Here is a 23,988-nt window from a genome sequence, read left to right as displayed (position 1 = left end):
TGCTTGGTTGCGAAGGAGAAGTGGAGGGGGGGAGGGAGGGAGGGAGAGAGGGAGAGAGGCACATTATGATAAATTGTTCATATGTTGTCATGAGGGAGGGGGGGGGGGTTAGAGGAGTGGCTTAAGGTTTTGAAGGAGAGAATGATGGTGAGGGAAGGAGATAGAGAATGATGGTGAGGGAAGGGGAGAGAATGATGGTGAGGGGATGGAGAGAGAATGATGGTGAGGGAAGGAGAGAGAGAATGATGGTGAGGAAGGAGAGAGAGAATGATGGTGAGGGAAGGAGAGAGAGAATGATGGTGAGGGGATGGAGAGAGAATGATGGTGATGGAAGGAAAGAGAGTAATGATGGTGAGGGAAGGAGAGAGAGAATGATGGTGAGGGAAGGAGAGAGAGAATGATGGTGAGGGAAGGAGAGAGAGAATGATGGTGAGGGAAGGGGAGAGAGAATGATGGTGAGGGAAGGAGAGAGAGAATGATGGTGAGGGAAGGAGAGAGAGAATGATGGTGAGGGAAGGAGAGAGAGAATGATGGTGAGGCAGATAAATACATCAATAAAAATGAAAAAGGAAAAGCGAAAATAAACTTAAAAAAGGTGAGTGTGACATAACCAGTTGAAGGACACACACACACACGCACACACACGCGCGCACACACACACACACACGCGCACACACACACACAGCTAGGTAATACCAATTAACGGTTTCTTTCAATAAAAATGAAAAAGGAAAAGCGTTAATTATTAAAAAAGGTATTACACACACACACACACACACACACACACACACACGCACACACACGCATTTTCAAAAGTGGCAGTATAAAAATAATGAATATTCTTTGCCAGTGAGTGAATGACAATGACTGTACTGAAGGGCTGACGAGGCTAAACAAGTGAAGTTTAGTTGTTTAGTTGTCCCCGTCCCCACTAGGGTGAGGTGAGGGAGGGTCTCACTAGTGGGGGGGGGCTCTTTAGGCTCTGTTAGTGAGTGAGGGACAGTCATGAGAGCGGAGTTGTAAACAAATAATTAAGGCGTCATAGAAGTTACAACTAAACAAACAAACATAAGATGAATTCTGTTTTAAATCGTGTGAACAACAAACACCAACTGTGTCTTTGTGGAGAAAATATGTCTTAAAAAATGTTTTTTATTTGTACTCGAGAGTCGTGTTGAGATCGACCATGACCGAGTGGCCAACACCGAGGCGTGAGTCAGTCATTTACCTGAACACCACGATCAGTGTGGCCAATGGGGTTTGTTACGAACCCCGCCACCAATTGTCATAATCTACCTACCCAGCACTACGAACTACGCCATCTATTGTCCTGATCTACCTACCCAGCACCACGAGCAACGCCATCTAGGGACGAAACACGAGTATGACTAGTCTTAGTTACCACTCCGGGGTTTCCTTTCTCCATATCCTGGTTGTTGCGTCACCTCCTACAAGTCTTCTTCATCGGCTCCAGTTCGAGGAGAGTTCAGTTCACTCTGGGAAGTGACCACAGGATCACCTATCCTGGAAACCTACGGCACAGTGACTACCTACCGTCTTCTACAATACTCAGCCTTACTCGTCAGCCATCTCAGCTCCGCACTTAAGTATTTGTAATCTTATGTTGCCTCCCCACGTCCACTTGCTTCAGTATTGTTGTATGTTGTATAAATATGTATATACTGTTAATGTTTAGGTTAAGTATGGTTAAGGGTAAATTATAGAAAGCTGAATATTTTTGTTTAGGAATTTATGGTACTTTATTATACACAACAAAAACTCGCATCCTTTGTCTACCCTTTTATAGTCCGATTGTCTTTGGTTTTTTTTTTGTTGTTGCTTGTTGGGATCTGGGTAGACTTTTAACTATATTCTAAATCCCCAACTCGTAACAGGTTCATCACCTGACCCCGTCCATGTGGCCAGTTTGGTTCAACACCTGACCCGTCCACGTAGCCAATGTGGTTCTACACCTAACCCGTCCATGTGGCCAGTGTGGTTCTACACCTAACCCGTCCACGTGGCCAGTGTGGTTCTACACCTAACCCGTCCACGTGGCCAGTGTCGTTCTACACCTAACCCGTCCATGTGGCCAGTGTCGTTCTACACCTAACCCGTCCATGTGGCCAGTGTGGTTCTACACCTAACCCGTCCATGTGGCCAGTGTGGTTCTACACCTAACCCGTCCACGTGGCCAGTGTCGTTCAACACCTGACCCTTCCACGTGACAATTTTGGTCCTACACCTGACCAGTTTGGTCCAACACCTGACCAGTGTGGCCCAATCCACGTGACCAGTGTGGGCATAATCGCCTCTGTACTTGATCATCTTTTAACCCTGATCATATCTCTACATGATCAACTCTGAACATGATCAATAGTATAGAGCTTTGGCGTGATCCCACAGCCACGAGTATTGGAGGAAGGTGTCTGCTGGGACATAAACACTCCACTTTTGTGTGAACTTACCTGTACTAATTGGCCAAGGTGTTATTCCCACAGTTGTGTGTGTGTGTGTGTGTGTGTGTGTGTGTGTGTGGCCCTGGTAGGAGATAATGTCTTGGCTCACCTTGTTCTAGAGAGTAACACTAGTGACTGTAACGCTAGTGACCAAGTTTGTTCTTGTACAGATGATTGAACACACCAGAGATTACCCATTATAACTGTCTGAGTCACAAAAGAATTCCAGCACTAGTCACCAGACAGCCTCATCGTGTACACACATTTTAGGGGCTCGTCCATCATGGTCTCATTCAATGGAAATAAAATGAAATGCATAATATATCATAAGAGTCGCGACACTGTACATATATTATAACACCATCACCACAACAGAGGGATTTTAGGTATCACCCTTACTTCAAATTTTACTTTGGTAGACTGTGTTAGATCTCTGGCCATTACTGCTTCAGTTATCCTTGGAGTCATGGTCGGGACGCAACCTTACTTTACTGCTGAACAATTGAACTCGTATATGTAAGTCATGTAAACATCTAAGTGGACAATGATTACCTCACCAGAAGACTTCCATCACTGTATTTACTCAGGGATATCTCGTCACTTATTCTTATCAGTAAGTACTTTTAGTTACTGTACTTATGAGCCACACTCCTGATAGATCCATCACCTCGTACCAACCGTCGGCTTACGAGGGCATCTGAGAGGACCCAAGTCTTTGCTATTAGTGTTCCTCCAGCGGCCGTGTAGGGACAACACAGAGGAGGGAAGGTAACGGAGGGCAGCTAAGGAACCCAGAGTCACCAGGCTCATGTGACAACCACCACTTCCGGTCATCTTCCCAAGACTCGGGGCCTCTCATGCTCCTGGCTGGGAAATGTAAGATGATGCTGCAGCAACTGGCAAGACGCGTGTTTAGTCTCTCCTCATTGACTTAACATTTAGTAACTTAGGATTAATAAAAACATGAAGAAATAAAAGAGGGTCTCATAATGGCAGTGTGAGTATAACAAATTGTAGACTAAGCCTTCTTTCGGTACACAAGTTGGCGGTGTTAGATTAACCTGGGGTGATCAGTGTAAACCAGGGACCTTTAGGGCAGGACCCGAGCGTTGTTTCCACTCGGCCGCCGCATCACTAACAGAAGTATTGTCTTTCCTTATTCAACGTAGTTCTCTCTTTCTGTTTCTCCCGTTCTCTCTCTTTCTGACTGTCTGTTTGTCTCTTTCTTCTTGTGACTTCTTGTCTATCTTTCTCTTTATGTCTGTCTGTCTGTCTGTCTGTCTGTCTGTCTTTTTTTATTTAGGATACTGATACACATCTTCCCTTGTTCAAGCTATAACTTCATCCTCGTTAGTTAGCTTGTTAAGGCTTACAGCTGCCTCGTGATGTGCAGTTCTACCGTCAAACCTTCATTTGGTGTCATGGTTCACTGTAAGTCACTGTAGTAGACACTGTAACTTGAACTAATACTATATTAGCACTATAACTAGCGGGTATTTTATAACTAGATCCTTACATGTGCTAATATTTTTTTAGATACTTCCTAACTCACTATGTCAGGTAGCTGTAGGCTGTGGCAGGAGGTGCAGCTGTGGGACTATCGGGAATGGTACAGCTGTGGGAGTTAACTGTGGGAGGTGGTGCAGCTGTGTACTGTGGAAGATGGTGCAGCTGTGTACTGTGGAAGGTGGTGCAGCTGTGTACTATGGAAGGTGGTGCAGCTGTGGACTGTGGGAGATACTGGGTGGTGAGGAAGGAACGCCAACAGCTAGGTATTAGCTTCTGGTTCACAGCAATAATTGAGCGGTTTGAGGGAACATCTTGCCAACACCTTAATGACTTGCCTGTCTGGGAACACAGGTGATGGGCTCCGGATAACAGGGACCTATTGTACACTTTTGAAAGGTTGATGGTGTTATTATTTGTGTGTGTGTGTGTGTGTGTGTGTGCGTGCGTGTGCGTGTGTGTGTGTGTGTGTGTGTGTGTGTGTGTGTGTGCGTGCGTGTGCGTGTGTGTGTGTAAACATAACCCACACTTCCTCACATCCCTATGCATACGTAACACATGAAGTAAATTCTTGGTCATCAGACGTATTCACTCTAATTGATATTAATTCACTATGGAGACTACGATATGACCCTACCATACACTTCTTCAGTCCTGCCTCTTGTCTGACCTAGCGTGAAGGCCCTTTACGTGACTGTCCCTGTTTCTGGGTCTTGGTCTTGTTATGTTATCAAGACAATCTATTGATCTCTCATCTGCCTAGCACCTCATTAATCAATACCACCTCAGTGTACTCTCATCCATTTAGCTGTATCCAGAGACTTCAACCTTGATATCTTCATTTCTTTTTCTGTCAATTAACCAAATTCTCTTGATGTCTTACACAGTGCATATCAACTTCCGTAGATTATTCACTCTGGCAGACAACAGATATTCTCATCTCTACAGGAAGACTTCGCACACACACACACACACACACACACACCATTCAGAAAGAGTCATGATATTACAAAGTACAGCCTAATATTTTGACAACACCATCATCTCATCATCACATTTTAAGCCTTACCATGACAGGTTGATCAGGACTTAAGCTAAAATTATTTCAGTAAAGCTTGGACTCGTGCTCAAAGCCAGGCCACGGTGAGTAGATTTGATGGGCTGAACTCTTCCTATGTTATTTATTAGTTAGAAAAGAGAAACTTGCTCCAGATCTTCGCCGAGTGTAGCATCACATGTGTATTGAGAATGTCTTTACCTGTCAGACATTTACCTGTATTGTTCTTCTGCTAAACTTATCGACATAAACTGTATTCTCTCCAACTCTTCCTCACACTGCGGTTCAACATCGACATTATAGGGGATGTAACAATTTCCCCTGTGTGTGTGTGTGTGTGTGTGTGTGTGTGTGTGTGTGTGTGTGTGTGTGTGTGTGTGTGTGTGTGTGTGTGTGTGTGTGTGTGTGTGTGTCTCAGTTGCATTTCTCAGTCACCTTTACTAACTCTCACATCTCGTGTTGCTTCATCATTATTCACATTATATTTCCGAGGTGAAACCAGGTATCCTTGACGCACTCCAGTATTATGTGAAACCACGCTTATCATCATCATAACACACACACACACACACACACACACACACACACACACACACACACGTTACGTTCATCATAAAAACCTTTCCCAGCCTTCAATGACCTTATCAGACTCCCTCTTAAGGTCAGATGATGCCTGTAAAATTATCTATAAATAATAATAATAATAATAATAATAATAATAATAATAATAATAATGTTCTCTACAGGAAGTAACCCGCCGTGAAGACAGGGGCCAGTGTAGAGTGACCTGCCTGGCGGAGAGAACCTTCAGCAGTACACGTGATTACTGAAGACAACATGAGGTATGTAGTGCACATCCTTCAAGTGGTGTAGGTGTTTTAATATTTGTCATTGTGTGGGTAATGTGGTTCCTCTCTCTCTCTCTCTCTCTCTCTCTCTCTCTCTCTCTCTCTCTCACCTCCTATATTACTATATTATTAAAGTGTGTAAAGTTCACCGACTCCAGGTAGGGTAGTTGGTCATAAAACTTCCTGGTTGTTAAACATTGCTTTATTTATCTGATTTCTACATGAGTATTATGGCGGCGCGTGGCAACGGTGTGTGACGTCACCGAATGTTTGGCACAACGTTAATGTGACGTGTGTGTGAGACAGCCTTAGGCCACGAAACAAATTTAAATTAGCATGATTTTATATATATATATATTACACTTTACTACACTTAACACGATCCAGCTGTCAGTAATTTATTCATACAGATACAATATAATGTTATACACCTGTACTGTACACTATTATGTTCAGCACTGAGACAACACTACTGGGCGAGTTGTCCACAGTGAACCCCAGAGCTGCCAGGGGTGGTGTGCCTGAGAGTGCCAGAGGTGGGGTTCCTGGGGGTAGGATGGCCAAGATTGGGTGCCAGGGTTGAGGCGCCAGGGGTGGTGGTAAGGGTTGAATACCAGGGATGGGGTGCCACAGGTGGGGTGCCACAGGTGGAGTGCCACAGGTGGGGTGCCACAGGTGGAGTGCCACAGGTGGGGTGCCACAGGTGGGGTGCCACAGGTGGAGTGTCTGGGGTGGAGTGCCACAGAACAAGATAATAAACAATAACTGTTTGAAGAACAGTTTCAGTCTTGTACAATATAAGACATGGACGTTAGTAAAGTAATATTCTTCCCTTAATTCTCACAATAAAGAGTCTAGTTTTGTTTATGTGTGTTTGTTCTACTATTATTAATTATTTATGTATGTCATTTTTCTATTAATTTTTACAATCACTAGAAAAGAAACACATGAGTGGAGCCTCGGTGGGCCCCGGCGCCACCTGCTGCTGTATGTGTCGTTGTCCACGTATACTGTACAGTATATGTAAACTTATTCGTCTCTACGTCACAATCGTTAGCCTTGCCAAACGTCCTCAGCGGGACTGTGGGAAGATAACCCACATTTTATCTCAGGTTTGGCCAGGGACATGGCCGGGAGAGGTGATAGCGAAATTCAATTTAGTTTCTGTCAAGAGGAACAGCTGCAGGGGATAACGCCGTCTGTGGCCAGAGAGGGAAGCTGTTGTCATTGTGGGCTGTACGGCGGCTCACCTAACACAGCATCAACACTTTAACTAAGAAACTGGTCTAGCTGTCATTTTGTCTACGGAATAATTACAGTGAAGTCGAGAGATTTTGTCCAGTGCAATTATCTCCAAAGAGACTTTTTATTGGTGTCAGTGTACCGTCTCTGTGTTGTCGAGGCTACACCACGATCTTATATGGGAGTTAAACATGTCCGTGACGGAGGCCAGGTGACGGATATTGCCCAAGTTGTGCCGCCATTAAACAACTTATATAACAACAGGCTCACAGACAACCATTATCGGATGTGAATAAAAAATCGTCAACGAATATGAACGTAATGAACAACCAAACAAAAGAAACGCCCTAATATATTTACCGAACAATCATCCTGTGAATAAAAATCCTACGTCATTCCTACTCGCCCAGCGGACACACTAAAGAGAGCCCAGCCTCGGATACACTCCTGTAATGGCCGCACTCAACACAATACTTAAGAAGTGTTGTTAAATTTCTCAGTACACGCACAAATGTTACCGACATACGGAAGCCTCGAGTGTTCATGGTTGATATATTTTTTAAAGCACATCGGAGAATAGATTGACCATTGATAAATTACTTAACTCATACGATTAATAATGTAATGGTGATTAAGGATAAAGTTCTTCACCATTATTACCTACACCAAACTCTTCAAATTTTGTCATGCTGGTGAAGGTTGCTACCACTGTGAGGTCACCGGCACCCACGACCTAAGTGTATATACTGTGGTCCTGTTAAGATGTGGTAGACGATGTTATGAAGATTTTGTTTCACTGACGGAACTAGAAAGAGGAATTTTGTCAAGCCTTCCCTGTCAGTTGGTGCTCTGTCGCCCTATACCTGTAGCCACATCTGAGGGCATCCTTACGTAACTTAGGGCTACTTCTTGTTCACCTTTACTTAACTAACCCATCCAGAGGTCAATTACCATCAGCAGGTGGACAAATATCATACAAATGACTTTCCTACAACTCGTCTCACCAACACGTTGCCTCTACTGCATCACAAAACATTACCAGAATCACTCAACTTCACCAATAACTATAGCACATTACCTAACAAAACCTAACCTAACCTAACCAAACCTATCCTAACCTAACCTCTCCTAACCTAACTTAACCTAACCTAACAAAAATTCTTCATTCAGGATTTTTCTTCTCTGTCTACTTGCATAAAAGAAGAAATAAAATAAATATTCAGTCAAAAAACTACAATCAACTTGTAAACAAATTTACGTTGTAGAGACATAAACTATCTCTTAGGCTCTTGTTGACTATCTCTCAGGCTCTTGTTGACTCTCTCTCAGGCTCTTGTTGACTATCTCTCAGGCTCTTGTTGACTATCTCTTAGGCTCTTGTTGACTATCTCTCAGGCTCTTGTTGACTATCTCTCAGGCTCTTGTTGACTCTCTCTCAGGCTCTTGTTGACTATCTCTCAGGCTCTTGTTGATTATCTTCCTTATCACTTACTTGTATCTCTCTCTTCCGGTTATATATGTAAATTATTTCCGGAGTTGTGATTAATTTAACTCTCACTGTTGAATCAAAATAATGACAAAGTTAACTTACTACGAAGATAATTAACATCAAGCTGAAAGGTTTTAACAGGTGTTGTGTCTGGACAGGTGTTGGGTCTGGACAGGTGTTGTGGGGCCTGCTGTGTCTGGGTAAGTGTTGGGTCTGGACAGGTGTTGGGTCTGGGCAGGTGTTGTGTCTGGACAGGTGTTGTGTCTGGGCAGGTGTTGGGTCCGGACAGGTGTTGTGTCTGGGCAGGTGTTGTGTCTGGGCAGGTGTTGGGTCGACAGGTGTTGTGTCTGGGCAGGTGTTGTGTCTGGGCAGGTGCTGGGTCTGGGCAGGTGTTGTGTTCTGGACAGGTGTTGGGTCTGGGCAGGTGTTGTGTCTGGGCAGGTGTTGTGTCTGGGCAGGTGTTGTGTCTGGAGCAGTGCTGTGTCTGGGCAGGTGCTGTGTCTGGGCAGGTGTTGTGTCTGGACAGGTGTTGTGTCTGGGCAGGTGTTGTGTCTGGGCAGGTGTTGTGTCTGGGCAGGTGTTGTGTTGTGTCTGGGCAGGTGTTGTGTCTGGGCAGGTGTTGTGTCTGGGCAGGTATTAACTGTGTAAGAATTATGTCGTGTGTTGTACAGTTTATGGTTGAGTGAGGTTCTGTGTATTATTTAGGTGTCTGTCTACATGTAATCTCAGGTTCTGGCCCCAACCAGCTGCCTGCCACCCCTCTACAAGCAGCTCCCTGGCACCCTTCTACAAACACCTGCCTTAAACCCCCTCTACAAATACCTGCCTGGCACAAGTGACACACACACACACACAGTACAGGTAGATAGTGCCGTCACACATGGTTGCCAACGCCAGATCAACAAGCTGCCAATATTAGTTATGGTATACGCTAAGTGTTATCACGGCACCGAGGAAGCACAAAATACATTGCATATGTCTATACAGTAATATTCAGGACCTCTCTATATATATTTATATATGAATAAGAAAATAAATTATGCTCTTTATGGGAACTAATATTTAATATAATGTATGAGTTAATATATATATATATATAAGCGTGTATGTGTATGTATGATAGCACGCCAACAACATATTTAACAGATTCACACATTTGCATTCACGAAATTTCTCAAAACAAACACGATTGAAAAGCCACATGAATTCCTGTGATGGGACGGGCCGCCCCTGGAGGAGGACCTGGGGGTGTGAACCTCCACCACAGACATACTGAAGAAGGTATTAAAGCTGTAGTAGTTGAGGGAAGATCAGAGACTCAAGGTGGCCGCGCCTTTAGCACTTGCCGTTGGTCTTTGGCGAGGAGCTACAGACGTTACTTGCTGCTGGTGACAACAACCGGGTTTGGCCGTCACAACAGGCACAGTGTGTGGCAGTGTGTCCTCGACACCGTTGGTGGCGGACGGGGGAGCGTTGGAGGATGGCGTGAGAGTGGCAGCAAGGGCCTGGGTGGTTCTCTGGGGGCAATGGAGAGGTGCTGGGGGAGGGCTGAGGTGACCTGCGCTCCACGATCTTTTCAACGATCCTGGACGGTGATGTTCCCTTCAGCCGCAGCGTCGTGTTCCAGTTGCGGAACCTAAAGATAAAGCGGGAGGTTAGTGGGCGGGTTGATACAGATGTTACAGTATCAAAGTTTATAGAGAAAGATCAGCAACATGATAGAGTGAAATCCTGATTCATAGTTGTTAAGATGTGGGAAGTTTATTCAGAACTCTGGGCACAACTACCGGTGTACAGTTCACCGACAGTAAAATCTTTGTGATGGAAATGTCCTAAATAACATATTCAAAGAGCTTCCCTGGGACCATCAGAAGTACAGAGGGGAGGAAAGAATCACACGCGAGCGGATCATGTCACTTTGGTCATTATCGTAGAGCCTGACGTAGTTGGTCGCCCTGAGGTTTTGTGTCAACTTTCTGCCAACGTATCTCTGTTCTAAGTCACAGTAAAGTTATATGTATCAAATAACCACAACAAATATATATGTTACATTATACACACGTTAATGAGGAGCATAATGGTAACACTAATGAAGTATTAAAAAATGCGACAAATATATTATAAGGAAATTAATAAAGATACGAAGGTCGTTTGACGTCAGTAAAAAAATTTGGTTTAGAAAAAATATATATATATATTTTTTGTGTATATAACAGTGACTTGAAAAATACTGTTAAAATAGCAGCCCGTTCTCTGTCACAATGTCTGCCTGCCTACTCACACGTACAGACTATTCTTGGCTGTGATCGTTATATGAATCACCAAACACAACCTTGTAACATGTTTTCAGGTCACGTGGTCATGAAACACAATATAATACTAAGTAAAAAAAGGCTTCCCACTAACGTAATCAGTACACTATTTTGAACAACATCGTGAGCATCGTTACCAAGGTTGTGTACTACAGGCGGAGCAGTTGGGAGTTTGACTTATTTATACATTCGTGTAGTGAGGCAGACCAACATGCAGCCAGTAGGAGTGACATGGCGGAGACAACAACAAAAATCAACAGTGAAACTACTCAATAAATGACACCAGCTATTATAACACTGTCTCAACATGTACAGTACAGTGTCTATACATTGATAATGAACTTAGAATTCCTAGGTGGTCGTGGCAGCGTCAGAAGGTGGGCGATAAGAGCTGTATTGTGAATTTCGAGGTACACATACAGTCAAAGTCAAAAGTCCTGTTGCCTCTCCTGCTGCACCACGAACCCCGAGATTGAGGTTCGTGAATCCGAAGCATCCGTAGGCAGAATTAATCCATCCGTTTCTACTGGTTCGGGTTCATGAGTTTGAATTTCAGGGTTCGTGATGCATCCGTAGAGGCGACAGGACTTTTGACCGTGAGTGTACAGTGTTGGCTTTCCAAAATAATATTATTACAACCTTACTGAACTTTTAAAACTGTAAAGACACTGTTTTAACATTAAACCTAAAACACTCACATAGACACAAGCCACATTTAGTGTTTCATATTGTTTCGCACTTCACATCTTTATATTTCATCTCAAGTTATAAGGTCACATTGTTTCTCGCCTACTATACAGGTTTACGTATATGTATAGGTATGATAATTCCCAGGTGGTTATAATATCATAAAAACAAATGTACTTAAACCTTTTATGTATTGATCGAAATGGTGGCAGAGAAGCGTGTGTGTGTGTGTGTGTGTGTGTGTGTGTGTGTGTGTGTGTGTGTGTGTTGATACATAGAGGCGGGCTTTTAGTAAGTCTATGCTCATCACGTCTTTGTTCTTTGTATATTGTTTTTGTTGTGTGTGAGGAGCCCAGGTGAGAGAAGGACGGAGAGGTGAGACATATAATCTCACACTGGTTTTAGTATACAGTTATCGTTGCTGGTTTTGTGACTTGGGAGAGCTTTGGTGTGTCAATAGGTGTGTGTCCATATATGCGTGACAGTATCTACATATATGATTCACACGCACATAACATCTCAAGTCTCACTCCGTCTACGCACATACCAACTCCAACTCTCACCCCGCCACGCAAACACCAACCCACCCACCTATCACACACACACACACACAGTCTTCCACCATTTCCACACGACACCTTATACCTGCCACATATATACACGACATACATACATATAGAACACACTCTTTCTCCCACACACATCAACACACTCTCCTCTCCCTCCCTGCCCTCTCCATCTTCCCTCCCTTACCTATGTCACTTACTCTCCATTCTCCCTCTCTCACTCCTTGCTCTCTCTCCCTTCCTCCTCCCTCTCCACCCATCTTTCCTTCTTTGCCCTCTCCCTCTCTACCTCCTCTCTCTCCACCCCTCCCTGCCGTCTCTTTCTACCTCCCTTCCCTCTCTATCCTTATCTCCCTCTCTCCCTCCTCCCTCCCTGCTGTCTCCCTCATTCTTTCCCTCCTTGTCGTGTGCATCAGCGTCTCACTCAAAACAACACCCACGCCCCAGCTAAAAGACCCTATATGTGTTTGAAGGTCCACCACTGTAATACCTTAGACTCAGGTGGGTGTCAGGTCACATAAGGTCTTCTAGGTTTGTGTTCGTATGTTTAGGCAGAAGGACTCTTGGTAGCTTAATGGGATAAGACATACATGGGGTAAGTGTTTTGAGTAATTTTTCGAGTTTTAGGGAGCAGATTTATCGTGGAATCAGTAAAGAGTTAAGAGTGTTTTGATAGATTAGAAGCAAGTTGAATCTTTACTTATTTACAGTTAGTTATGAATGTGTATACGAATGTGTCGTAATAGGTTTGTAGTTCATGGGTGAGTCAGTCGGTTTTGTGAAAGTTTTGCCTGACTGAGTGACTGACTGACATGCCGAAGAAATTCTTTTTCAGTTCCTCCTTCCCGCTCTCACCATTGCACCCCTGGCCCACTATTACCCCCTGGCCCACTATCACCCCTGGCCCACTATCACCTCTGGCCCACTATCACCCCTGGCCCACTATTACCCCCTGGCCCACTATCACCCCTGGCCCACTATCACCTCTGGCCCACTATCACCCCTGGCCCACTATTACTGGCCCACTATCACTGGCCCACTATCACCCCTGGCCCACTATCACCCCTGGCCCACTATCACCCCTGGCCCACTATTCCTGGCCCACTATCACCCTGGCCCACTATCACCCCTGGCCCACTATCACCCTGGCCCACCATCACCCCTGGCCCACTATTACCCCTGGCCTATCACCCCCTGGCCCACTATCACCCCTGGCCCACTATCACCCCTGGCCCACCATCACCTCTGGCCCACTATCACCCCTGCCCCTATCACCCCTCTCACCCTGGCCCACATCACCCCTGGCCCGCTATCACCCCTGGTCCACTATCACCCTGGCCCACTATCACCCTCCTCACCCTGGTCCACTATCACCCCTGGTTATCACCCCTATCACCCCTGGCCCACTCACCCCAGCCCACTCACCCTCTGGCCCACTATCACCCCTGGCCATCACCTGGCCCACTCACCCCTGGCCCGCTATCACCCCTGGCCCGCTATCACCCTGGCCCACTATCACCCCTGGCCCACTCATCACCCCTGGTCCACTATCACCCCTGGTCCACTATCACCCTGGCCCGCTATCACCCCTGGCCCACTATCACCCCTGGCCCACTATCACCCCTGGCCCGGAAGTTCCTCACTAGCGCAGGTGAAGAGCAGTTCTTGATCACTCTTGCAACATAAGTTTTATATTGGGCGGCGGGGGGGAGCACCAGCAGTCAACTATATACCTCCAAGACACAGATGACGACACAAAGGTAAACTACTGCCCTCTCAGAGACGACAAACACGACATCAGCCACAAACAGGGTAACTCGTGTTTGGATTACAGTACAGTTGTGTTTTGTATTGTTTGGATCGGCGTGGCCTTGTTACCCAACCTAACCACAACTTAGTTATAACCCAATAAAGAGTCTCGCTGTAACAGTTTTAACGGTGTGACCTTCCTTATATCACTTAATTTCTTTTCATTAATTAAGAAGAACAGCGTGGGTACAGACATACAAACGTACAGTAGTTACAGATTTCATAATGATAACAGAACATAAGCACAACTTAGGAGCAGCAGACATAACGATCGTACACACATAAAGTAGAGGAACATTAACTTCACCCACCACACCACCGTCAGGACGTGCCAGTGGTCCTGTGTAGCCTCACACTGTTATCAGGACCTGTGGTAACTTTAATGTGACTCTGATGCTCAACAAAGTTATACATTGTGACCTTGTTTATGTTATTTAATTGTAGAAATACGTGGAACAGCGAGCTGTACTGTGTATGGTTAATGAAAGTTGTACACTGAAAAAAACAGTGATTCAGTTAAGAACTAATTAGATGAATGTTCACAATATGGACCATGAAAGTATCAGCTAAGGACCTGAAGCTACGTGTAGTGGCGATGAGTCTCTCAGCACCTGGTGAAGTAGGTTAACCGAGGGAGTCATGAACTGTTCTCACCGACTATTAATATAATTAACCTTGTCGTGGAGTAAGATGTGTTGGAACGCGCCTTCTCCACGGCCACTGAGGGCCTTATATCAGCGTGTCAGCGACGTGATCCGGATGGATACTGTTTGTCTTTAGCCTTGAGACGTGGGAAGTGTTCACTATTCTCCCACGGGGAATTTTATTACATTCTTACATAGAATCATACGAAGGACAGCCAGCAGATAACACACTCAAATGCTTGAGTTAAAGGAAGCAGATGAAGAGGTAATAGCCAGTTGCAAATACTAAATTCTCACTTATTTAACAAATATTCCGACATTGGTTTATTTGCTGCCCATGTTAATTTGGAAGAAATTAGGAGACGTAAGTTGAAGGCGCTAGAGAACCTTTGTTGCACTAGACAACTATGGCGGCATACTGATGAGCGGAGGAACCCTCTCTGGTGACCTAAGTCTTCCTACCAAAATGATAGATTAGAGGAACTCACTGAGGCAGTTGTGGCAGACACGAACATACAACATAAGGCAGTGGGACACCAGAGTATGGACAACATTTGAGGCATTGGCACAACACTGTGGAGTAAACCTAATCTAATCAAGACTAAAATACCATATACATGAAACTGACTGGCACTGGAGAAAATCAGGTTATTAATAAAGGAAATCACAACAGAAGAGACACTTCTTAAGCCCAAAGGAACACCTCCTACAACTGGACGCGGTGAAGTACAGCCACCAGATATAATTCCCCAACAGGTCATGTACAGTTCACTGCTACACCATATACCATGCAAGGTGAGCTCAGGACTCAAGCCGTAGGCCCCACAGAGAGGGGGAACTGACCTGACGGGGAGGGCAGGGTCGTCCACCAAGTCGTCGAAGACTCCCTGCAGGAGGAACGCCAGGGGCCAGGAGATCCAGGAGGAGCTGCAACACACGACACAGGGTTAAGGGACCATCAGGGGACACTGGTTCACGCAGGCCTCGTCTGACTACACACGTGGGACAAGGGGGGATGGGGGGTAAGGGCTGACCTGAAATAGGAACCTGGGGCATAGAGTCGTGACCTGGGGCAGTGATCTAAGGAAGTGACGTGGGGGTCGTGACCTGGGGCAGTGAACTAAGGAAGTGACGTGGGGTCGTGACCTGGGGCAGTGATTTAAGGAAGTGACGTGGGGTCGGGGCCTGGGGCAGTGATCTAAGGAAATGACGTGGGGGTCGTGACCTGGGGCAGTGACGTGGGGGTCGTGACCTGGGGCAGTGAACTAAGGAAGTGACGTGGGGTCGTGACCTGGGGCAGTGATTTAAGGAAGTGACGTGGGGTCGGGGCCTGGGGCAGTGATCTAAGGAAATGACGTGGGGGTCGTGACCTGGGGCAGTGACGTGGGGGTCGTGACCTGGGGCAGTGAACTGAGGAAGTGACGTGGGGTCGTGACCTGGGACAGTGAACTAGGGAAGTGACGTGTGAATTAGAATATGTGGCTGTGCTTTGTGACATCAAAATAGTTATTTACATACTGACCTGGGAACTGAAGTTATACATAGTGCCCTGAGAAAAGGGTTATACATACTGACCTGGGAACTGAAGTTATACATAGTGCCCTGAGAAAAGGGTTATACATACTGACCTGGGAACTGAAGTTATACATAGTGACCTTTGAACTGAGGTTATACATAATCTTATACTCGCCACATATGCTTTTGATAATTGAGGTAGGAAAATGAACCTCGTTAAGACATTGTCACTGTTATTATGTCTCATGATCTCTTGTGCACACTTAAGCTATATTGGAGGAGGAGCAGAGATACTGTTTATTATTATTATTATTATTATTATTATTATTATTATTATTAGTAGTAGTAGTAGTAGTAGTAGTAGTAGTAGTAGTATTTAATTAAAACACCTATTCTTTCAATTCCCAGAGTTTGGGTAAAGAACGAGTAAATTTTGTCTCTTGTATGCAAAAGAAAAATTTATTTGGTAGTACTGAGAATCACGACTAATATGTACTGTATACGGTGATCAGTGGCGGGTGTGTTGACAAATGGCGGCCAGGCAGACTATGGCACTAAACCATTTATGAAAGATAACATGAACTAGATGAATTTAAACGAATGAGCTAATATTAATATTTCTTTAGATCAAGTTAGTTAAAATTTATGTTGGGTTTACTTGGTTCCTGCCATGTTTTCATAAACGTTTTAATGTCGCAGTCTCACAGCCACCATTTGTAAACGAGCACTACGAGTTGGGTCCTGATTTAATAACACGGCAATTATGGTGAAGATAATATAGAGTCCATACGACCTTGGTAATGGATGATTCACTAACAGTTCGTACGGCGACTACAAGGTTAAGCTTAGTTCAGGTTACCCAGCTAATGAAACATAAACAGTCACGCTTGAGATGATAATTATGGAGGGTGAGAGTTGTAATGAAATGTTGCTTTATTTCTCCGATAGTAACAGCCCGAGAACGTTTAGAGTGGAGGACTGTGGTCACCAACCCTCATATGAAGACGGTACTCTGATTAATTGAACTGAGTTTGCTAAAAGGAAAAGTGTGATCTTGGGAACACTTGAGTCAGCTCTCACGAAACAGACGAAATATGTAGCCTGGCATGTGGCCGTGAAGGCAGTCAGCCACACAACACGAGATGCGGAGGAGGTGCGAATTTTTTACTTCTGGTCACTTGTTAAGAAGACGTGTAGCAAGAAATATAGATTTAAAAAGACGGGTTAGCCTAATAATGTTTGTCATGGGATAACCTTTTTTCCTAAAATTAATTCATAAGTCTACAGTGTAGTTTATAGTCTAGGGCCTACTATAATTAGGCAAGGTCGCGGCTGGGGTATAGGCCTATTGATGTTACTTAAAAAAAACCAAAACAGGACCAGTGATTTATAATGTTGAAGTCTGGCCTAATATAAAGTAAGGGAGTAACTGAGCAGAAGAGGGCGCTCCTTTATATGAAGACGAACTGTTCTTTGGGAAAAATTTGTTTTATATTTTAGTGTTAAAGTATAATTTATCCAGAGTGTATTTGGATATTATTTAATTACACTGGGATTACATGTTTTCTCCTTGTCACTCGACCAGTATCTTGCTGTAGCTGATCACATATCCACGTAATTTTGCATATCTGGCCCATTTTTTCACTTTATCATGGACGCGATAGGATGATGCATTGAGAGAGATCCAAAACGAAAAATAAATGGATTAACTTTTTGTCTATTGGCCGATACAATACTTCAACGAGCATATGGCGTCTGGAGCAACAATTAGAAAATAAAAACCTCATTAGGGTTAGCCACCTATGGTCGTGTCGAGGGTACAAGGTCGAACAGATCACCTCCACGGAGAGCAAGAAGCGGTGATAAGTACACAAGTTGGGTTTTCTGCACAGTGAAGGCCCTGCTGAAGGAGGGGGTGAAGGGTCGGTTATAGTGAGTCTCGGCATCCTGAAGTAGAAGTATGGTCTGGGTAGAGGTAAGGCCTGTAGGTGATAATGTGTCACTTCATCATCAAACAGGAGCATGTGAGTCGAATACCCTTGAGTCCGTACCCGTGGAACCAACGCGTTTCGGGACGTTGGATGGATTGGTAATAAAAACAAGTAATCAAGAGCGTTTTACCGCCATTAAGTACACTCGATTCTTAAGAGGGACTCGCATGACCTGGTTACATAATTGAATGAACTCTCTATAAAAGATTGGTCATAATTTAGTTTTCAATAGTTAACTGACAACACCCTGAGACACTGGTGACGTCAGGGTTTAGATTCCAGGTAAGTCGAAGGTTTAGGACCAGAGATGACTTGTAATCTCCATTGAGACGGTCATGAGCATTATCGGGGATGTTTACATAAAGATTCCTAATTTCAGTTCTCTGTCTTCGAAACTGTCGCCGTGTATAGCGAACAATCACATTAACAAATACTATGCTTTATTTAGTTATATAGATGGCAAGAGAGAGAGAGGCTCAGTCAAAACAGTTAGGACAAGTTTAGCCTATACCTTCGACTCTGCTTCGACTTGCAGTTCGAGCTGACTGGCTTCATGTTCTGCATCGATACTTCCAGCCAGTCTGCCACCACGAGGTCTATAACGCACAATTGTCGCCGTCGTATCGTGCTAACTATCTTCTCGAAAACAATAGTGTGTCGTAAAGTGTCATAAGTGTTATAGTGTTGTAAAGTGTCATAAAAGTTTGAGTGTCGGAAAATGTCATTAGTGTCATAGTGTCGGAAAGTGCCATCGCTGCCACCAGAATAACGAGGTAAGTGCTGGTCAAAACAGGAGTGAAAGATAGATTATGGATTTGTTGACGTTACCTGATAGAAGGTTAGGTTAGGTTAGGTTAGGTTAGGTTAGGTTAGGTTAGGTTAGGTTAGGTTAGGTTAGGTTAGGTTAGGTTAGGTTAGGTTGTGCTGTACTGTCTTAAAACTGTGTCATCCTGAAACTATCATGTCCCTGTTGTCCTGACGTGTGTGACTCAGGCTGTGATTGACTGGGAAACAGGATATAAAATATACCTGTGTGTGGACGTTCACTGATCAGCCGGTTACGAGCATACTTTTGTTAAGGGTAGGTTTTATTGGCTCTGGAGTGTCTGACCCTTTACTAAAAATGAATCGTAAGCCGGACTCAGTTTTGTGGCTATTTGTTAACATGGTGTTTAAGAGAGAGGGAGAGGGAGTGATTGTTTGTTGAGAGAAACGTAAATATGTTTCGCTTGTCCACTACTTATTATGTTAATCATTTATGGGATCCTATGTGAGAAGTTTATTATGTCTTAAGTGAATATCAAACGGTTTTGTGTTTTGTTCACTTCTCCAACACCTCAGAGTTATGTTCTATGTATTTAAAGAAACATATCAGTAAAGATCCCGTTAGAGAGGTGTAAACTGGCGGAGCTATACTTAACATTGACCATAAGTGTAAATGTTCGGAAGTACCGGAGGTAATGTTGGTGATTAACCACATGATGTATTTCAGGCAGTGAGACTCCTGACCCACGAGGCAGTGCGGACATGGGGTGTCGACTTTTCCTCTACCAGAAGAACAAGGTGAACACATTACTACTGGTGTTATTATACCACATTGAACAACGTTCTTTATACACTGAACAGCATCTAAAAACTGATTTTGCCATGACTGTAGTCCTGTTAGTTGAATAGTGAAAGATATTACAGGTGTGAATAGTATGAACTACAGGTAAAATTATCGACTTTCTTTTTCTAGGTAAGTGAACGCTCACAGCTCCTCGGGGGAGAGTAACACACCACACCTCAGGTAACGTGCGTGTCACTTTTTCTGTTATAATCATCGTAACGCTGAACACTGATAATAATCTGCTTAAGGTTTAAAATACAGTTGATGTTTGTGTCATATCGGGATAACTTGTTTTTATTGATGTAACTTAATTAATATTAGTTTGTATATGGTAAAATTTACTCTTTATTTAAGGCGTCATTTATTATTGTAACCTGACTCTATACCTGTGCGGGTGTGATGCGTATTTTTTTAATTTTGCATTTGTTTTATTTTATTACATCTAATTATAAAGTTGGTAAACATGTCGCGGTACGTTGCAGGAGGCGACATTTTGGGAGTCGAAGTAACTATTTGAGTAACCGAACAAGCTTTTAAGTTTGTCAATAACAGTAATAAGTCTTATGTAAGAGTAATGTATCTTTAACCGTAAAATATATTTATAAAACAGAAGACTAAAGAATTATTTGCCTGGAAACTAAGTCAGTAGGAAAAACATTATCCACAGTACTTATTGCCCAGTCCTAAAAATGGGCTCTTGGGTGGGGCTGTCCAAGGTGGTCCAGGGATAGCCGCTTGTTTGACGCCACAGGGGCAGGGGTAGTGGGCTACTTACTACGCCCTCTCAATCTTCCTTGAATAACTTTCGTTTAAATATATTTTATATGGTGCTGCTGTTGTCAGTAGCTGTAGGGTGAAGAGTTTTCCATCGAAGAATGCTAATTACAGACGTCAACGACCTCCATGACCTGATTTATGACCCCAAAGCCGTATCAGGTCAAATAGCGAGAACCTTCATCACCACCACTCTGTTCTGTTCGGGCTGGTGTTGTTAGAATTTTTTGTAAATAAGAATTCTGCAGAGAGCAATACACATTGTTAATGCTATCATTGAACTATTTTTGTTATTCGTGAGAGAAATACCAAAAGCGATTGTATCTCACGCGGCTTCACGGAAAGAAACCGCATGCAATTCTGCGGCAGCGGCTAAATGAAAATACAACACTTGTCCTGACCTTTCGCAAAATTTTAATTGTAGCTCTACGCACGCATAAGAATAGATGTAATGTTTTATTATAGTAAGAATGTATTAACTTGGTTCGACCAATAGCTGGCAAACGGAGAGAGACTGCCTCGCTAGTGGCTTTTATTTTCACCTCTTATGAATGCCACCTTCTGTTTCTGTTGTCGCCGTTTAACTCGGGGAAAGTGTTTTTGGGGCGCGAGACTGGTTTCAGGAATTGGATGAAGCTTCAGCCACGTGTTGTAGAGTATGAAGCTATTCCGGTACATGAGGTTGCATGCCAAAAATGGACTGAACATCGTTTGAGGTTGAGCAAAGAAAAGAACCATGGAAATCAGCGCATCACAAACAAAGAAGTAGGGAGGTGGAGAGATCCTGTTGAGGGAAATGGAATACATTTTCTTTCCTGGTATGACAAAGCTTGCCACTCCGAACACATTGCGAACACCAGTCATCCACCAACACTGGCCACTTCCTGCTGTCATCCGTGAACACATCATGAGAGACCCACTACTACAACACCCTGTCTATAACGAACGATTAAGGAGTTCGTTCTGACCCTGGGACAGCATGTTCGACTTAATATCCAGAATGAGGCAAAGGTGCTACTGTACTCCGTGATGCTTGACAGTGTCCCAGATATTTCCTAACATGACCAGTTGTTTCATGTGATCACCCGTGTAAAGATTAGTAATGAAACAGTTGAAGTGAGAGTCTTTTATTGGCTTCATTATGCTCCTGCTGAAGGATGGCTGACCTCTAACTCATTAGATTGCGTTTGCACTGATTGTGGTGTAAACAAATGCAAGGCTCTGCGTTAGGTGGCATGTGTGTAGTTTTTTTAGAAATAGATTACCCTGTCATTCCCTTGTTTGAATTTTGAATTGTAATAACGAATCAAATGTATGACCGTATTCTAAAAAAATAAATGGTTGAAAGTGACAGTAAAATTTATTAAAATAGGAAGACTGGGGGGGGGGAGGGGGGGACTGCAGCCTCGGACGTCACGTGACCACGGTTGATTTGGTCAGGAAAATACATCGGGTGTTTTATTGTTTTATTTTTGTTGCCGCAATTCAGTAAAAGCAAAACAGATTATACGTTACAATATCCTCTCCCTTACCTGCAAGTTACAATTACCTGGAGAGCAACTGTCTTGTGTTACTTCATTCATTGTGAAATATTCGTTTATGTTCTAACTCAAAGACGAATCATATTGTGATCATGTAAACTATCTTAATGGCTGTACAGACATAATGAGGCACACATCTCTACAAACATGTGAGCATCGTTGTGTAAACTAAACATACGTGCTGGCATATACTGTACGTAGACCTCAAGGATGAATTTAGTTAAGACAGACGTACACAGGGAGAGTTGGGAAAGTTAGTGGCAACAGTCGAGAAGTGTACTATACTGTATCTTGCTTTATAATCAACACAACACGATAAAAAAAATGACGACCTCTCTGCAGGCATCAACCAGGAGCACTGTATTTTGTAACTGTAGGTTAGATATGACGTCAACACCGATGTATGAGCAACAGGTAGCACTTAGTATACACAACACAGCCTCGGGAGTTGATGTGTCTACTAGAGCTGGAGACATTGACTTGTAGAGTGTGAGGAAGTACTTGTATACAGGGAAGTGGACGTTTAGTTATGCTAGGGCTTGGAGGTTCTTGTCTTGCTAGTGTTTGGAGGTGCTTGTCTTGCTAGCGCTTGGAGGTTCTTGTCTTGCTAGAGCTTGGAGGTGCTTGTCTTGCTAGAGCTTGGAGGTGCTTGTCTTGCTAGAGCTTGGAGGTGCTTGTCTTGCTAGAGCTTGGAGGTGCTTGTCTTGCTAGAGCTTGGAGGTACTTGTCTTGTTAGAGCTTGGAGGTGCTTGTCTTGCTAGAGCTTGGAGGTACTTGTCTTGTTAGAGCTTGGAGGTGCTTGTCTTGCTAGAGCTTGGAGGTTCTTGTCTTGCTAGAGCTTGGAGGTTCTTGTCTTGCTAGAGCTTGGAGGTTCTTGTCTGCTAGAGCTTGGAGGTGCTTGTCTTGCCTAGTGCTCAGGAGGTGCTTGTCTTGCTAGTGCTGCAGGTGTTTGTTTGCTAGTGCTTAGAGTGCTTGTCTTGCTAGTGCTCAGAGATTACTTGTCTTGCTAGTGCTTGGAGGTGCTTGTCTTGCTGAAACTTGGAGGTTCTTGTCTTGCTAAACTTGGGAGTTCTTGTCTTGCTAGAGCTTGGAGGTTCTTGTCTTGCCAAACTTGGAGGTTGTCTTGCTAGACTTGGAGGTTCTTGTCTTGCTAGAGGCTTGGAGGTTCTTGTCTTGCTAGAGACTTGGAGGTCTTGTCTTGCACTAGGCAGGTGCTTGTTGTGTGCTGAGCTTGGGTGCTTGTTGTGCTAGAGCTTGGGAGGTCTTGTCTTGCTAGTGCTCAGGAGGTGCTTGTCTTGCCTTAGATGCTTGCAGGTGTTGTTTGCTAGTGCTTGGAGTGCTTGTCTTGCTGACTTGGAGTGCTTGTTGCTAGAGCTTGGAGGTGCTTGTCTTGCTAGAGCTTGGAGGTGCTTGTCTTGCTAGAGCTTGGAGGTACTTGTCTTGTTAGAGCTTGGAGGTGCTTGTCTTGCTAGAGCTTGGAGGTACTTCTCTTGCTAGAGCTTGGAAGTACCTGTCTTGCTAGAGCTTGGAGGTGCTTGTCTTGCTAGAGCTTGGAAGTACCTGTCTTGCTAGAGCTTGGAGGTTCTTGTTTGTTACCATAGAAACTATATAAATAACTGAGGGGGGGGTGGGGGCGTGATGAAAATAAGCAATTATTGAACAGTGAGTGACTTGTAGGAGGAGGTTGACTACCAGGTGAGGGGGAGGAGGGAGAGAACAGTATATGTTTACTTATCATTAACACCACTTATCAGCCAATTGAGTCCTTAGTCGAATTTTTTATCCTTATTTATTCTTTAAGTTTTTTTTTTTTTTACTTTTGTTACGACCTTCATTGGCTTGTGTTAATGCAAGAGAAAACTGTAGTACCTGAAAAGAAAACAATATTTGATGGATTACACTGGATATCACCCTTCTCACATTTGACCCGAGACGGAGA

The 23,988-nt window shown here is 44.0% G+C and overlaps 1 long non-coding RNA gene across 1 annotated transcript in view; it reads left to right on the top strand.

Moving 5' to 3' along the window:
• The window catches only part of LOC121870630, a 139,827-nt gene extending 120,142 nt beyond the window's left edge, over positions 1 to 19,685 (top strand). Inside the window, exons 4-5 of the long non-coding RNA XR_006089736.1 lie at positions 5,769 to 5,864; positions 19,618 to 19,685. This is a non-coding gene — a long non-coding RNA (uncharacterized LOC121870630). The remainder of the gene's footprint in view (positions 1 to 5,768; positions 5,865 to 19,617) is intronic.
• The last annotated feature ends 4,303 nt before the right edge of the window (positions 19,686 to 23,988 follow it).

This window comes from Homarus americanus, unplaced genomic scaffold (assembly GCF_018991925.1).
Source record: "Homarus americanus isolate GMGI-L3 unplaced genomic scaffold, GMGI_Hamer_2.0 scaffold56333, whole genome shotgun sequence".
Classification (NCBI taxonomy): Eukaryota; Metazoa; Arthropoda; class Malacostraca; order Decapoda; family Nephropidae; genus Homarus; species Homarus americanus.
The sequence above is the reverse complement of the archived record's forward strand: the minus strand, read 5'-3'. Positions and strand labels throughout refer to the sequence as shown.